We start from the raw sequence: 7,518 nt of genomic DNA on the forward strand, positions 1-7,518 counted from the left end.
TTTATTCAAGTACACATGACTGGGCAAGAAGAAGCAAGGAGAGAACAAAAAGAAAAAAACAAAATAAATAAAAATAAAAAATGAAATACTATTAAAAATTATCCACGTTAATGTCGACCGGACGGTCGGTATCCATGTTAGTGTTGGTTAGCCAAATTTGGTAATATGGACTGAATTAATATAATTGTAAAAAATTCATGAATGAATTGACAAAACAAAAATGTTTAGAATTAAAATGACAAAATTGCAAAATATTTTGACCTTTTTGATCACTTTTTCCTGATGATAGAACACGATTTATTAATTATGGCGTGAGCTATGGGACGGTGGGGTTTGGCAGGACGAGATTGTCATGCCAGATCCAATGGTGGACATCAATTTATCTTTGATCGCAGGGTTGAGATGCTTTGTCATCCAACGATTGACATCATTTGCAATAAGTGAGCACACGACATTCGGGAAAGCATTACGCTACATATCTAAGGCAAATAAAATCAATTCACCACCAGTCTTGTATTCCATCTACTACTTTACGCTTTCAATTGTTAGTTCAATTATCACGTCATTTTTGTGTCATTAGCTATCACGTTAAGTTCGGTAAAGAAAAAGGACAATTAAAAGCTGTTATATCACTCACATATAATTTGTAAAATTTTTGCAATTAAGCCATGTACAAGGACAAATTAATTCAAATTCTGTAGATCAAATTAGATCTTAACGTTTTTAGGTTGTGTAATAAAATCATAAAATTTATTTAAAATATTATCAAGTACTTCACATTATCTCCTCTAATTTAAGCGACAAAGTCCAATGTAGTCTTTTCAAATATATGAATTTTATGACAGCTGAAATTGATCGTGCACCTAACTATTTATTTATTTTTAAATGTAAGATCTTAAAGCTCTCATTTTGTGGTCTTTCCTCTAGCTCCCATGGGATAGTGGCACACTAATCAGCACGAGGACGTAGGACCAAAAGAAAATTGAATCCTTAAGGCGAACTAAATTATAGCTGATTAGTGTTAAAAGCAATCCTTATCTATTGGTTGCCAATATGGAGGGCTGATCATTAACAGAGACTTTAGCATATTTCTTGAAGTAATTTCTCCACCACCACTTCGCCTCCCTCCACCTCGGCACCCGGCAACCGCGCAAGCCTTCCACACGCCCCCTCACCATTGCCGCCTTGAAGAACCCGCCCCTCCCCGATCACAAGCTCCGCGCTGCCGCCATTGGCGGCAGGCCGGCCAGGTCCTCCGCCGTCAAGTCCCTCGCCTCGGGCAGCGTTGAGACCTTCCTATTCGAGCGCAGCCCCTCCTCCGCCAAGCCCTGCGGCGGCACCATCCCGCTCTGCATGCTGGACGAGTTCAACCTCCCGCCCAGCCTTGTCGACCACCGCGTCACCGAGATGAGGGTCATCTCGCCATCGAACATCACTGTCGACTTCGGCAAGACCTTGAGGCCACACGAGTTCATCGCTGTGCTCCGCCGCGAGGTCCTCGACTCCTTCCTCTGCTCGCGCACGGAGTCCAGCGGCACGGAGCTCATCACCGGCCTGGTGACGTATCTGGAGCTCCCTCGCTCCTCCACTACACGAGCGGTGGCTCGAAGCGGAGCCTACCAGTGGACGTCGTGGTCGGGGCAAGTAAAGTGGATTCTGATTGGTGGAGGCGAACTAAATGATCAGCCCTCCATATTTACTAGATTGGAAACAACCTTGTTGCAGAGTTTCTTTAAACTCCCTAATCTAAGATTAGTCGACGTTAGGCCCCACAAAACACAAAATGCACCAGCAATCTAACTTTTGTGCTGTGATTCTACGGATCTATGTGTACTTTTTTTTAAAAATAGAAACTTCAAATGACTTGTGCAATTTCTACACAGTTTGTTTTCTGAAATATAAATGATCTAAAAAGGGCATTTCTTAAAAATGATCCTTCATATCAATTGCATAAACGAATGAACATGTGTCAAATTGTGAATGATTGAAAGTAAAAAAAAAATACATATAATATCAGTTGTTTACATGACAGTCTTTAGCCACTGAATATTTCCTCTGTACTCTTATACACTTATCTTTATCTCGAAGTACAGCTCAAAAGGGAAAGAAAATTCCACAAAGTGGATATTTGCGTGTCAGCTCATGCCCATGCATCTTTCACACAATTAGGCTCAAGTTGCAACTTGCAATCAATGCAGAACATCGAGACAAAGTACCCCAAAACTGTCTATAAATATAAGAGTCCCGTACCAATTCAAATGCAAGCCAACTAAAGCAACGCCACACACACGTATAAGAGAGAGAGAGAGAGAGAGAGAGAGATGGAACTCACGGGTGAGATGGAAGTCATGCAAGTACTGCACATGAATGGAGGAATGGGAGAAACAAGTTATGCTAACAACTCATTGCTTCAGGTACATCTCTCATTGCCCCTCGTGGGCTCTCAAAATCTTGGATTAATCTGCATTTAATGTTTGATTATTTCAATCTTATGTGCACCATAACATGATTTCTTCATTTTATAGCAAACTAGGATTCTTTTTGTTTGACCAAGATTTGAAATTCTATATGCGGAAAGAAGCCAATTTACCATGCCCTTTGAGATTATGTTACTTATTATTCAATAATTGAAATTATGACCCTAATTCGTAGATACACTTTTCAATCAACAAGATTTCTCTTGAAAAAGAATGTACACTAGAGGCTATATGAAAGTAATAGATCTCGCAAAATCATTGCAATATAGGACAAACCCTTTCCGATGATGTTCTAATTTGAATTTACAAAGAAATTGCATGGAATCTGCAATATTATTTCATTTTATTTGGACTGCCCGCGGATATATCGCTGGATATATTGGCTAGTTTTGGGATTTATTACTTTATATATGAAAAATTAAAGACTTTATATACGAAAAATTAAAGACACGAATTTTTTTTCTTTATATTGAGTGAATGCGCTCCTTTTCTTTTTGTAGGAAAAAGTGATATCGATGACGAAACCCATAATGGAGGCAGCCATCACAGCTCTCTTCTCCACTGTTGCTGCCACCATACCGACGAGCCTTGCCATTGCGGACTTGGGTTGTTCCACCGGTCCCAATGCTCTTTTCGCTGTGTCCGAGATCATCAACATCGTGATTGATCTCTGCAAGGCAATGAAGCACGAGCTGCCGGAGTTCCAAGTGTTCTTGAACGATCTCCCAGGGAACGACTTCAACACCCTCTTCAGCAGCTTCTTGCCAAGATTCCAAGGAAGCTGAGCGAGCAATTGAAGAGCAAGTATGGAGTGTCAGCAACGTTGCCGTGCTTCGTCAATGGCGTTCCTGGTTCATTCTATGGAAGATTGTTCGCTCGAGAGAGCCTGCACTTGATTCATTCTTCGTATAGCCTCATGTGGCTATCTCAGGTAATTTTTTGTCTCATAGTTTGTAAACCTAATGGGAAATATATGTCGAGAAACACTATTTTTATCATTGTTATTATTGTTGTTTATTTTGGGGTAGAGTCAAGCAAATAATAGTCGAGACACCCAAAAGGTCTATTTTGGGGTTCTAGGAAATTTATACTCTTTACGAAGAAACGAGGGGTGTGCTTGGAAATCAAACTCACTCACTTTTTTTCTCCCTCCCTCCCTCCCTCCTCAGGTCCCACAAGGACTAGAGGGAAACAAAGGCAACATATACATGGCGAGATCGAGCCCTCCAAAGGTGCTTAGGGCATACTACGAGCAATTTCAGAGGGACTTCTCGACTTTCTTGGAATGTCGTGGGCAAGAGTTACTGGTGGAAGGACGTATGCTGTTGACCCTCTTGGGTCGAAGAAGTGACGATCCTTCAAGTAAAGAGTGTTGTTACATTTGGGAGCTCTTAGCTATTGCTCTCAGTCAGATGGTCTCAGAGGTAACAAATTAAAAATCAAAATAGCACTTGAATCGTCATGGACACATTAAGTTAAATTGGAGGTTAGTTTTGTTAGCCCTCTGTGAATAATTTATATCACATAAAAAATTGTCACATCCTACCACGCCGGTGAAATTTGCCAGTCCCTTGGGAATAATTTTTGTTTCTGCACTCTGTAAAATCAAACATAATCCTTGATTATGTTAGATAACATCAAGAATTTTCTTGCAAACCTATAGTTAAGATTTGCACATGAATTCTCTGATCGAAAGCAAAATTCCAATCTGAAAATCTTACAAGAATAATCCCATTTCTCTTGCTTAGGAATGTATTCGAGAAAATCAAGGGAAAATTGCACTTGTGCCATTTAAGTTCTATACTTTTCAATTTAGTCAATTTAATCCTAAACATTTTAATTGTGTCAATTTAGTCATAAACCTTTTGCATATATACAAATTTAGTCCTAATTTTTTTAAATGATTTGCCAATTTAATCCTTCCGGCTAATTATGACTATAAATCATTGACGTAGCGATCTATCAAACACCAACTATGCTAAATAACACAGCTAGCCTTAAAGTGAACACTTTTTATAATTTTTTTATAATTTTATAATTTTTTATAATTTTATAATTTTTTTTTATAATTTTATAATTTTTTTTTCCTTTTTCACTCCATTGGTCATTGCTAGTCTTCAAGGATGGCTAATGGAGGTTGCCAGCCCTAGGTGATGATTACCCTAGCAAGGTTTCTCCCTCACTAGCCTCAAGCAAGGGTCCCCATCATTGACCCCTGGCAAGCGCAACCCTTACCTAGGCAAGGGTTGCCCTCATTCAGGCCCGTGGAGGGAAAAAGGGGGAAAAGTAAAAGAAAAGGAAAGGAAAGAAGAAGAAGAAGAAGAAAAAACTTAAGAAAATTAATAAAATCGTTGACATTAAGATAGCTAGTGTTGATTAGATCGCCACGTTAGCGATTTCCACCCAAAATAGCTAGAGTAACTAAATTGATAAATTGTCAAAAAGATTTAGGATTAAACTAGCAGATTGAAAAATTTATTACTAAATTAGCTAATCATTAAAAAGCTTATGTTTAAATTGGCAAAATTAAAAGATTTAGGACTAAATTGGAATAAGTATAATGGGTTTGGACTTTTTTGCTAATTTCCCCAAAAAATCAGAGAATGAGAGATAAAATTATGAGGTGCTTCGAGCGCACTCTTATTCCCTCTTTGGCTAGTGTAGACTTTATTAAAATGGAATCAACATTTACATGATAAGAAACTTCATGTATTATCACTGTGCAATAATAACATAGACAAGTAACTGTGAATTTTATGATATTACGGTAACAGCTAATGTTTTTGCAGTTGTCACTTCTTTGGTTGGAAAATCCAGGGACTTGTAGAAGAACATCAACTAGACTCCTTCAACATCCCTCAGTACACACCCTCACCAAAAGAAGTACAAGGGATGGTCCAAAAGCAAGGGTCATTCTCAATTGATTGCTTGAAGCATCCGAAGTGAATTGGAGTATACTTGCCACCAATTCTGACTCTGATATTGTCTTGAAGGATGGGGGACACAATTTGGCCCAATGCATGAGAGCTGTGGCCGAGCCCTTGCTTATTTATCACTTTGGTAAAGAGATTATTGATGAGGTCTTTAAGAGGTATGAGGCTCTACTTGCTGATCGCATGTCCAAGGAGAAGAATGCATTCGTCAATGTCGTCATTTCGCTAAAGAAAATCACCTAGATGAATTGCCAAGAAATTACGAATAATTACTTTGCAGATATATGTACTATATGGTGAAGTTGGAATACCAATGTCACAGGTGCGTTCATAATTATTTGAAGAAAGCGTGCTTGTCTTACTTGTATTACTTCTTATGTCTTATCTTGAGTAAAGAACAAGAGACTGGCAAGTTGAAGGGCTTGACATTTGGGATTTAATTTAAGGATTTTTCTTTCCCCCAATTTTCCATATCTCTTGAGATGTAGCATCTAATTTAGTGACTCTTCATATTTTCTCAGTTGGCTCTATAGTTTTTATCTTCACATAATCCCATTGATCCGCACGGTGCATGAATCGATCCCCTCACCATGCTTGAGTCAAATTTCAAATACCGCGTACGAAAAATTGAGCAGAGAACGGGATATGCGATCACCAGACCTTGACACGAGAAAGAGAGATTGAGAGGATCGATCTTTCTGACCGAGTCACGAGATTTTGGCACGTCCGAGAGGAGGAGCAGGAGGAGGAGGATGGGGGTGATAAAGCGACACGTGGGTGACGGAAGCGGAGGGCCGCGCGAACGGACGGTGTCGGGAGGGCAGCGCGAAGGACGGTGGGGGAGGAGGGGTAGTAGGAGTGGGGACCACACGACAGGGGGACAGCCGGCGACCCACGAGGTTGTCCGCTTACTGCCAAAACTCTACTTTCTCTCTCCTTGCGGTAGGTTCCAAGATTCCACGGCAAGGCCCATTTGCTCCTGCTGCCTTCCAAAGCTGCCGACTGATGAATTGATGGTACATCGCCAATGCCCATCTTATCCAAATTGGGAAAAATAAAAATTCATCTTATAAGTAGAATTGACATACTATTCGAGGGAGCTGAGTTTCTAAACAACAAGAATACTAAGCTTGGTACAAAAGAAGGCAATTAAAGTGCTTGAGGACTTTACAAACCTCCATATCGAGCCTGGGATAGGTAAAAGAAAAAATTATCTCTTCAATGCACCTGCGCAGTCCTTGCATGTGCTGCACAGAAGAGGCAGTATATGTCAGAGAGCTTGCATAAAGGGGTCTAGTTTCCTGAAGCATACAACGCTTTTATCTAGCTTGATCATGAAAATGCAACTTGTTAACCCAATAGGGATAGTTTGCCTCAGTAGTAATTCCAGAAAAAGAAAAACAGGGAATTAAACCTTATGAGATCATGTTAGATGCCGTGACACAGCCAGATTTTCTAGAATTTGAATGGAGTCAGTAGTTCCATTCGAGGAATCAGAAGCTGGATGGAGTCTAGAGACAATAGCGACAGCATAACAAACATCACAAGTTTCTCTTGATAGAAAGAAAGACAATTGAAATTTAATTGTTTATCAGCATGCACATGCATGCCCACTGCATGTGTTCACAGACTGACATGCGAAGTTATGCAAATGAACAAAATGACCCAGCAAACCCCCTCAAATTTTTATACATTCATCAGGAATCATTTCCAGGATCTTCTCATATTTCTCTTCAGTCGATAGTATATTTTGGTTCAAAAGCACTTTTCACTCAAAGAAATCCCTCAAAACATCTGTATATGATCTCCTGCGAAGGTGAAACTTGCTTAGAAATTGATCTGGGGGTAGAAAAGAGAAGGAGAACGGGAAGAGGATCTACTTTAAAGGAAGAGAAAGACAAACAATGAATTAGGGGGCTTCACGGTGGTGAAGGTAAATACCACATCAGAATTTCGATCTTGGCTATCACCGAGTTGGCAGATATAGTAGTCTCCCGCTCCTGGAATGAGTGGGGGTGAGTAAAAGGCCCGCTAAAGAACTAGCACGTCTTATGGCATTGTACTCAAACTACAGGCTAACTCTGTACCTCCAGTTGGGTACAGTGCCG

At 40.0% G+C, this 7,518-nt stretch overlaps 1 pseudogene; it reads left to right on the plus strand.

The window, feature by feature from the left end:
• Positions 1 to 2,339: 2,339 nt before the first annotated feature.
• Positions 2,340 to 5,727, plus strand: LOC104452863 (annotated as a pseudogene).
• The last annotated feature ends 1,791 nt before the right edge of the window (positions 5,728 to 7,518 follow it).

Source organism: Eucalyptus grandis, chromosome 7, assembly GCF_016545825.1.
Source record: "Eucalyptus grandis isolate ANBG69807.140 chromosome 7, ASM1654582v1, whole genome shotgun sequence".
NCBI classification, from domain to species: Eukaryota; Viridiplantae; Streptophyta; class Magnoliopsida; order Myrtales; family Myrtaceae; genus Eucalyptus; species Eucalyptus grandis.